At 43.7% G+C, this 9,853-nt stretch overlaps 1 protein-coding gene across 2 annotated transcripts in view; it reads right to left on the reverse strand.

Moving 5' to 3' along the window:
- LOC119621460 (protein NDRG3-like) overlaps positions 1–4,327 on the reverse strand; it is a 118,135-nt gene extending 113,808 nt beyond the window's left edge. For both annotated transcript variants that reach the window (XM_073008482.1, XM_073008475.1), the window contains exon 1: positions 4,221–4,327. The gene's annotated coding sequence lies outside the window, so the exon portion shown is untranslated. The remainder of the gene's footprint in view (positions 1–4,220) is intronic.
- Between the last annotated feature and the right edge of the window lie 5,526 nt (positions 4,328–9,853).

Consider the following 9,853-nt stretch of genomic DNA (forward strand, 5'->3'; position numbering starts at 1 on the left):
TTAAAGCAATATCAATTAAATAATGTGTTATTATAAGCACAGGAGTAAACATAAATCAGTGTAATAGACTAAAGAGCTGAGAACAGGCCTATGTATATATGAAGCTTAATAAATTACAAGTGATATTGCAGATCAGTGGGGAAAGGATGGACTATTCTAAACATGATATTGGGGCAACTGGTTATTCACTGAATTAAAAAATAATAATTAGATACAAGTTCATACCATACATAAAATGAATTCCAGGTGGATTAAAACCCTAAATATGCGCCAGGCATGGTGACTCACGCTTGTAATCCCAGCACTTTGGGAAGCCAAGGCAGGTGGAACACTTGAGGTCAGGAATTCAAGACCAGCTTGGCCAACATAGTGAAACCTCATCTCTGCTAAAGATACAAAAAATTAGCCTAGCATGATGGTATGTGCTGGTAGTCCCATCTGTTCAGAAGGCTAAGTGAGAGGATCACCTGAGCCTGGAAGTCAAGGCTGCAATGAGTTGTAACTGCACCACTAAACTCCAGCCTAGGCAACAGAGTGAGACACTATATCAAAAAAAAAAAAAAAAAAAAAAAAAAAAAAAAAAAAAAAGGCTAGGCATGGTGGCTCATGCTTGTAATCCCAGCACTTTGGGGGGCCAAGTGGGGGGTAGATCACAAGGTCAGGAGTTCAAGACCAGCCTGGCCAACACAGTGAAACCCCATCTCTACTAAAAATACAAAAATTAGCTGGTATGGTGGCAGGCGTCTGTAATCCCAGTTACTGGGGAGGCTGAGGCAGAATTGCTTGAACCTGGGAGGCAGACGTTGCAGTGAGCTGAGATCGTGAGTGAGTGCAGTGAGCCACTGCACTCCAGACTGGGCAACAGAGCAAGACTCTGTCCCAAACAAAAAAAAAAGAACAGAAAAAAATACCAGAGTATAATGCATGTATTAAGGTTAAATACTACTTCATAAAATTTGTATTTCAGTTAAATGTATATAGGTCAGGTATGGTGACTCATGCCTGTAACCCCAGTATTTTGGGAGGCCAAAGAGATCACCAGGAATTCGAGACTAGTCTTGGCAACATAGTGAGACCTCATCTCTACTAAAAATTTAAAAATTAATCAGGCATGGTGGCACATGCCTGTGGTCCCAGTTGAAGCAGGAGGACTGCTTAAGCCAAGGGAGGTCAAAGCTGCAATGAGCTGTGTTCCCACCACCGCACTCCAACCTGAGCAACAGAGTGAGACCTTGTCTCAAAAAATAAAAATAGGCCAGGCGCAATGGCTCTGGCCTGTGGTCCCAGCACTTTGGGAGGCCAAGTTGGGCAGATCGCCTGAGGTCAGGAGTTCAAGACCAGCCTTGGCCAACATGGTGAAACCCTGGCTCTACTAAAAATTTAAAAAAAAAATAGGCATGGTGGCGCACACCTGTAATCCCACATACTCAGGAGGCTGAGGCGCAAGAATCACTTGAACCTGGGAAGCGGAGGTTGCAGTGAGCGAAGATCACACCTCTGCACTACAGCCTGGGCAACAAAGTGAGATGCTGTCTCAACACCGTTTAAAAAAAATAATAATAAAACCAAAATAAAAATAATTTTTTATGTACATATGGGTGAGTACCAAACTGGATTTAAAATATATTTCTTACTGTAGGTTGTAGTCAAAAGCCACTGCTTAAGTAAAAGTCTGTGTATGTGCACAAAGAGACATTCACAGCAGCACTGTGTCTCAGGTGAAAAACTGGAATTTAAGCATCCATTTAAAATTAAAAAAAAATACAATAAAAATAAAAAATAAGTAAACGGTCCAGGAGCAGTGGCTCACTCCTGTAATCCCAGCACTTTGGGAGGCCAAGGTGGGTGGATCACCTGAGGTCACAAATTTGAGACCAGTCTGGCTAACATGGTGAAACCCCGTCTCTACTAAAAATACATAAATTAGCCAGGCAAGGTGGTGGGCACCTGTAATCTCAGCTACTCGGGAGGCTGAGGCAGGAGAATTGCTTGAACCCAGGAGGTGGATGTTGCAATGAGCCAAGACTGTGCCACCACACTCCAGCCTGGGTGACAGAGCTAGATTCCATCATAAATAAATAAATAAACAAACAAACAAATAAACAAATGCCCATTAGTAAGGGACTAAACAAACTGTGGTATATTCATACAATAAAACTCTATACAGAAGTTAAGATGTAGTCCCAGCTACATGGAGGGCTAAGGCAGGAGGATCACTTGAGCCCAGGAGTTGGAGGCCACAGTGAACTATGATTGTGCCATTACACTCCAGCTTGAGCAATAGAGTAAGACCCTATCTCAGGGGTCAGGGGGGTGAGTGCGGAGTTAAGTATGGGTAAATCACAAAAATATACTGAATATAAAAAAACAAAGACACAGGAAAAAAAGCAAGCTATATGATACTACTTACATAATATATACATACACACAGTATATAATATACACACACACACATATATATACTAAAACCAAAAAAGGAACTAATTATAGATAATACAAACAGCCCAAAAACAGGCCAGGCTTGGTGGCTCACATCTGTAATCCCAGCACTTTGGGAGGCCAAGGTGGGCAAATCATCTGAGGTCAGGAGTTGGAGACCAGTCTGGCCAATATAGTGAAACCCTGTCTTTACTAAAAATACAAAAAATTGGCCGGGCGTCGTGGTGCGTGCCTATAATCTCAGCTACTCAGGAAGCTGAGGCAGGAGAATTGCTTGAACCCAGGAGGCGAAGGCTGCAGTGAGCCGAGATCACACCACTGCACTCCAGCCTGAATGAAAGAGCAAGACTCTTGTGTCGAACAAAAAAAAAAATAGCCCAAAAACAACTGTGTTGAAAGTGTACCTAACTACACTTTCAATAATAAAAAAAATTATTTTTTCTTTTTTTCGAGATGGAGTCTCGCTCAGTCACCTAGGCTAGAGTGCAGTGGCGTGATCTTGGTGCACTGCAGCCTCCACCTCCCAGGTTCAAGTGATTCTCCTGCTTCAGCCTCCCAAGTAGCTAGGACTACATGCGTGCGCCATCATGCCCAGCTAATTTTTATATTTTTAGTAAAGACAGGGTTTCACTATGTTGGCCAGGCTGGTCTTGAACTCCTGACCTCATGATTCGCCCACCTCAGCCTCCCAAAGTGCTGAGATTACAGGCGTGAGCCACCATGCCCGGCCAAGTGTACCTAATTCTAATAGCAAAGACAGTTTTCTGCACCAACTGCTTCCATTCCTCTCTTCTCCTGTCTTATCTTCCTACACCTGAAGAGCTGGTCAATCTATTTTGAAAGAATCTCAAAAAGGGTTAAACTCTTCCTTCTTTAACTCAAAAAAGGAACCAGCAAGGCATGATGGCACACATCTGCAATACCAGCTACTCGGCAGGCATAGGCATGAGAAATGCTTGAACCTGAGAGGCAGAGGTTGCAGTGAGCCAATATCTGTCTGGTGACAGAGCGAGACTCTGTTTAAAAAAAAAAAAAAACCCCTTAGAGAGGTGTAGGTTCTGAAAACACCCCTCACATTGAGCACCAACAAATGACCAAATTCTAGGATGCCCTCAACCACAACAATCACTTCACAGACTATAAGGTCTTTCCCTAAATATTCCATCATTTGATTCTCAGAATAACCCTATGAGGTCAATATTACCAATACCCACATTTATAGATAAGCCAACGCACAAAGCAGCTAATTACCAGCCAGAGGTCACAAGTCAATGACACAGTTGGGACTATAACGCCTCAGCTTCTGAACCTAATCACCCTGACAGTATGCCCTTATGTGATGACTCTATTTCAACATACAGTCATCATGCCCAGAAAACAGGATGGGGTGTTCACAACACATGAGCTGCTCCAATCAAACCCCTTTTTCTTCACTATTCCATCCCTGATCTATCTCTCCTCTTTTTTCAGACAGGCAGCCAAGAGCAAGAGAGCTGCCACTATTAACCCTTCCCTTCCCTGTGGCCATTCATGCTTCTTTTTCCCAGAACTCTTTCAGATGAACAGGCAAAAGGGGGAAACAAATACGAACAGGAGATTACAGGACAGTCACCCTGACACCAGGATCCCTACATCAAAGAGAAAAGACTGAAGTTTCCTCGCATCTTCCAAGAGTCAGGGAGTAGAAAAACACCACAAAAAAAGCCTAAGCTACCACTCTATCAGTGCTGGCAAAAATCCTTTACTGAAGGGCTTTAATTAACAGAAAAATGTAAAAGTACCAGTTTTTTAAACGGTCCCGGGCTTCCAACTGGGCTCCCACTTCAAAGCTGATTCCTCGTCTGTTAGGTGGATGCTTTGTCATTTTCAGTCATCAACGGGGCTGCCTTTATTCTCCTGAAAAAGCCAATTAAATATTTATGAAACTTAGGCAAAGTCTGCCCAGAGTGTAGCATCGTTCACTACACATAAAAACCAAACAGACATTATTCAAAACACAAAGCTCCATGAAACCCTGTTGGTGCCCTCATTCTAACACAGGTGTGCCTTCCACTGGTTCCTACTCCTCCATCGTGCAGCTTCCTGTAGTTTCCGGAACTGAGAAGACCCTCCCTCAACACTGCTTACCAAAGACTCACCTACAAGGGCCACCCCTCAGAACTACAAAAAAACAACTGCTTTCGCAGTTAAATTCAGTCATCTGCTGATGCATTATTCAACAAATATTTGCTCAGTGACTATTTAAGAAACAGTCAAGACCAAAAGAGACACAGTTCCTGCCCTCAAGAACCCTTCAGTCTACCAGGGAAACACAAAAATTTAGCCAGTAAACTGATGAATAAAATAACTGCAAACTGTAATTGCAATGAAATTTAAGAGTTACAAAGGAAGCAAACAAACGCCAGGCACAGTAATGTATGCCTATAGTCCCAGCTACTTGCAAGGCAGAGCCAGGTTGTTTCTTTGAGCCCGGGAGTTCGAGACCAGCCTGGGAAACACAGCAAACCTTCGCCTCTTAAAAACAAAAAAATTAAAAACAAAGGAAGCAAACAAAAGCTGAGATACTAATACTTGGTCCTACTTTTGGAAGGCTGTACAAGGTCTGTTTATATTTTCTTTTCTTTTTTTTTTTTTTGAGATGGAGTCATACTCTGTCACCCAGACTGAATGTGGTGGCGCCATGTGGTGGCTCACCGCATCCTCTGCCTCCAAGGTTCAAGCAATTCTGGAGCCTTGGCTTCCTGAGTAGCTGGGACTACAGGTGCACGCCACCACCTCCCCCCCCCGCCCCAGCTTATTTTTGTATTTTTAGCAGAGATGGGGTTTCACCATGTTGGCCAGGCTGGTCTCAAACACCTGACCTCAAGTGATCCGCCCACATAAGCCTCCCAAAGTGATGGTATTACAGGCATGAGCCACTGTGCCCGGAATTGTTTATACTTTCTTTGATCTATGTATATTTCCACTTCTTTTTTTGTTTATTGGTTTGTTTTTTTGAGAAGGAGTCTCGCTCTTGTCGCCCAGGCTAGAGTGCAATGGCACGATTTCGGCTCACTGCAACCTCCACTTCTCGGGTTTAAGCGATTCTCCTGCCTCAGCCTCCCAAGTAGCTGGGATTACAGGCACCTGCCACCATGCCCAGCTATATTTCCTACTTCTTGAGTCCCTTCTGATCATTTGTATTTTCCTATAAGTTTTACCCAGATTTTCTTTATTATAAAACAATTAAACAGTACAAAATATTATCGTTTAATTCCTTTAATTGCCTTTGAATCTGAAGTCACAATTTGAATCTCTCCTTTCTCAATCCTGTCTTGTGTACTTGTGCTCTAAAGAATAAAATGTATATTTATGATCAGAGAACCAAACAGTAAAGCCAATTTCCTTTTGAGGGGAAAAACAGTGTACTGGATTAGGCTATTTACAGGAAAAGTGGCCCCCATAAAAGAACACTTCTGGCCAGGTGCGGTGGTTCAAGCCTGTAATCCCAACACTTTGGGAGCCCAAGGCGGGCGGATCACGGGGTCAGGAGTTCGAGACCAGCCTGGCCAACATAGTGAAACTCCATCTCTACTAAAAATACAAAATTAGCCGGGTGCGGTGGTGGGTGCCTGTAATTCCAGCTACTTGGGAGGCTGAGGCAGGAGAATAGCTTGAACCCGGGACGCAGAGGTTGGAGTGAGCTGAGATCACGCCGCTGTACTCCAGCCTAGGTGACAGAGCAAGACTCCATCTCGAAAAAGAAAGAAAAAAAAAAAAGAAGAACACTTCTTGGCATCACTGAGGTAATTAATCTACTAATCTGCAGAGTCCTGAATGCTATCAGAGGAGCTAGTGGTGGTTCTGATGGACATGCAGCCACTCTGAGCTCTAAGGGCACTTGAACAGACCACCTCTCTACAGCAGACTAACTCCAGCCTAACTCCTTCCTCCCACTAAACTCTGGACTTTTTAAAAATTTTTTTAGACAGGGTCTCATTCTGTTGTCCAGGCTGGAATGCAGTGGCGCTATCATAGCTCACTATAGCCTCAAACTCCTGGGTTCATGCGATACTCCTGCCTCAGCCTCCCAAGTAGCTAGAATCAAAAGTATGCATCAGCACACCCAGGTTTTTTTTTTTTGGTTTTTTTTTTTTTTTTTTGCAGAGACAGCATCTACGTTACCCAGGCTAGTCTCAAACTCCTGGGTTCAAGCAATCCTCCTGCCTGGGCCTCCCAAAGTACTGGGATTACAGGATTATAGGCACAAGCCACTGCATCCAGCCCGATACATTGGCTTTTGACAGCCCACACTGCCCAAGCAATGCCAGAGCACTGCCACAGCAATGCCTGCCTCCTACCAGGAACATTTTCTTTGCAATAAATGAATATGGAAAAAAATCACAGAAGCGATACTCATATCTAACGTGTAATAGCAGCACATTTTATGAAGATTTGCTTGCAATATATTACATAAAAAGGTGGGATGCAAAATTGTACCACATGGAGCTCACATTATAACTCTCACACAGCCAGATGAGGTGGCTTAGGCTTATAATCCCAGCTACTGAAAAGGCTGAGGCAGGAGGATCGCTTGAGCCCAGGAGGTCAAGACTGCAGTGAGCTATGATTCTGCCATTGTACTCCAGCCTGAGTGACACAGCAAGAACCTGTCTCTTTAAAAAAAAAAAAAAAAAAAAAAAAAGGCCAGGCGTGGTGGCTCATTCCTATAATCCCAGAACTTTGGGAGGCTGAGGCTGCTGGATCACCTGAGGTCGGGAGTTTGAGACCAGCCTAACCAACATGGAGAAATCCTGCCTCTACTAAAAATACAAAATTAGCCAGGTGTGGTAGCGCATGCCAGTAATTCCAGCTACTCGGGAGGCTGAGGCAGGAGAATCACTTGAACCCAGGAGGTGGAGGTTCCAGTGAGCCAAGATCACGCTATTAAACTCCAGCCTGGGCAACAAGAGTGAAACTGTGTCTCAAAAAAAAAGGAAAAAAAAAAGAAAAGAAAAAAGAAACTCATTAATTATTATTAATTTTTTTTTTTTTTTTTTTGGAGAAAAGGTCTTGCTCACTCTGTCACTCAGGCTGGTCTACAGTGGCACAAACCTGGATCACTGTAGCCTCGACTTCCTTGGCTCATGTGATCCTGCCTACTCAGCCTCCCAAGCACCTGGGACTACAGGTGCAAGCCACCACACCCAGCTAATTTGTTCTTTGGTAGAGACACGGTCTTGTTATGTTTGTCTGGGCTGGTCTCAAACTCCCAGGTTCAAGTGATCCTCCTGACTCGGCCTCCCAAAGTGCTGGAATTAGAGACATGAGCCATGGTACCTAGCCACTGATTCTTTTGGTAAAGACCGGAAGAAAAAATAAGTTATAGGTTATTGGTGATTGTTCCTTTTTTCTTAATTTCCTAAATTTTAGGTGTGGTGGGCAGAATAATGGCTCCCAAAGATGTCCACATCCTGATCCCTGGAACCTGTGACTCTTGTGCGCCAAGAGTCTTGGGCGCAGTGGCTCATGCCTGTAATCCCAGCACTTTGGGAGGTCGAGGCGGGCAGATCACAAAGTCAGGAGATTGAGACCATCCTGGCTAACACGGTGAAACCCCGCCACTAAACATACAAAAAATTAGCCAGGCATGGTAGCGGGCGCCTACAGTCCCAGCTACTTGGTAGGCTGAGGCAGGAGAATGGCATGAACCCAGGAGGCAGAGCTTGCAGTGAGCCGAGACTGTGCCACTGCACTCCAGCCTGGGCAACTGAGCGAGAGTCCATCTCAGAGTACAGTTTTTTTTTTTTTTTTAATTATTATTATACTTTAAGTTCTAGGGTACATGTGCATAACGTGCAGGTTTGTTACATATGTATTCTTGTGCCATGTTGGCGTGCTGCACCCATCAACTCGTCAGCACCTATCAACTCGTCATTTACATCAGGTATAACTCCCAATGCAATCCCTCCCCCTCAGAGTACAGTTTCTATACAAGACAATGAATACTTCTGGAAATGATTAGTGGGGATGATTACTCCATCATTATAAATGTAATTAATAGCACTGAACTGTACCCTTTAAAAATGGTTAAAAAAAATGGTTGAAACGCCAAATATATGTGTATAAAACCACAATGAAAATTTTTTTTTTTTTTGAGACAGAGTCTCACGCTATGTTTCCCAGGCTGGTCTTGAACGCCTAAACTTAAGTGATCATCCTTCCTTCTCAGCCACTAGAGACTGCCAGCGACTACAGTACACCCCATCACACCCTGCTTATTTTAGAATGTTTTCAGGGCATATGCCAGTTCATGATTCATTTAACACCTAAAATGTATCATGAACCTACATTCTGACAACAATCTTAAGATGCATTCTGATATCACACATACTAAATACAGAGAAGAATGTTTCCTGGAATTGTTAGACACAATCAATATTCGTTAAAATACTCTTGAGATTGGTATAACCAAGCGACAGTTGTTTGTGATAAAATAAGGGGCATATGCCATAACGTAAACTGTATCACCAAGTCAACATTTTGAGTCAGCTGTCATCCCTCCATAACCAAGATCTCAAAAAAAAAAAAAAGGTTGTCCATTTGCATTCTAACACAGGCTTCTCTTGTAACAAACTAGAGTACACTGGGTAGTACTGCTCTACAACAGGTAACAACCTGTTATAGAGCATATTAAAAACTTCATTTAATATGCTACTTCTCAGCCCTGGGTCCGGCCAATCCATACCCAGCTACTAAGTTTGTCTTCCAACATAGGAAATAATTTGAGTAATTTTTTTTCTTTTTTCTTTTTTTTGAGACAGAGTCTTGTTCTTGTCGCCCAGGCTGTGGTGCAATGGCGTGATCTCGGCTCACTGCAACCTCTGCCTCCTAGGTTCAAGCAATTCTCCTGCCTCAGCCTTCCAAGAAGCTGGGATTACAGGTGCCTGCCACCATGCCCAGCTAATTTTCTTACTTTAGTAGAGACAAGGTTTCACACCATGTTGGCCAGGCTGGTCTTGAACTCCTGACCTCAGGTGATCCGCTGACCTCAACCTCCCAAAGTGCTGGGATTACAGGTGTGAGCCATCGCGCCTGGCCAAAAAACTAAAATATGAAATGCTGTCAAAGTGCAGTGTGGTTCAAATGATCCAAACACGTCAGGAGGCCCAGGCCAGAGGATCACTTGAGCCCAAAAGTTTGAAACCAGCCTGAGCAACATGGCAAGACCCTGTTTCTTCAAAAAATTTAAAAATTAGCTGGGAGTGGTGGCATGCACCTGTAGTCCTAGCTACTCAGGAAACTGGGGAGAAAAGACTGCTTGAGCACAGCAGGTCAAGGCTACAGTGATCTGTGATTATCTCACTGCACTCCAGCCCTGGCAACAGAGTGAGACCTTATCTCAAAAACAAGGCCGGGTGTGGTGGCTCACGAC

This window comes from Chlorocebus sabaeus, chromosome 2 (assembly GCF_047675955.1).
Source record: "Chlorocebus sabaeus isolate Y175 chromosome 2, mChlSab1.0.hap1, whole genome shotgun sequence".
NCBI lineage: Eukaryota > Metazoa > Chordata > Mammalia > Primates > Cercopithecidae > Chlorocebus > Chlorocebus sabaeus.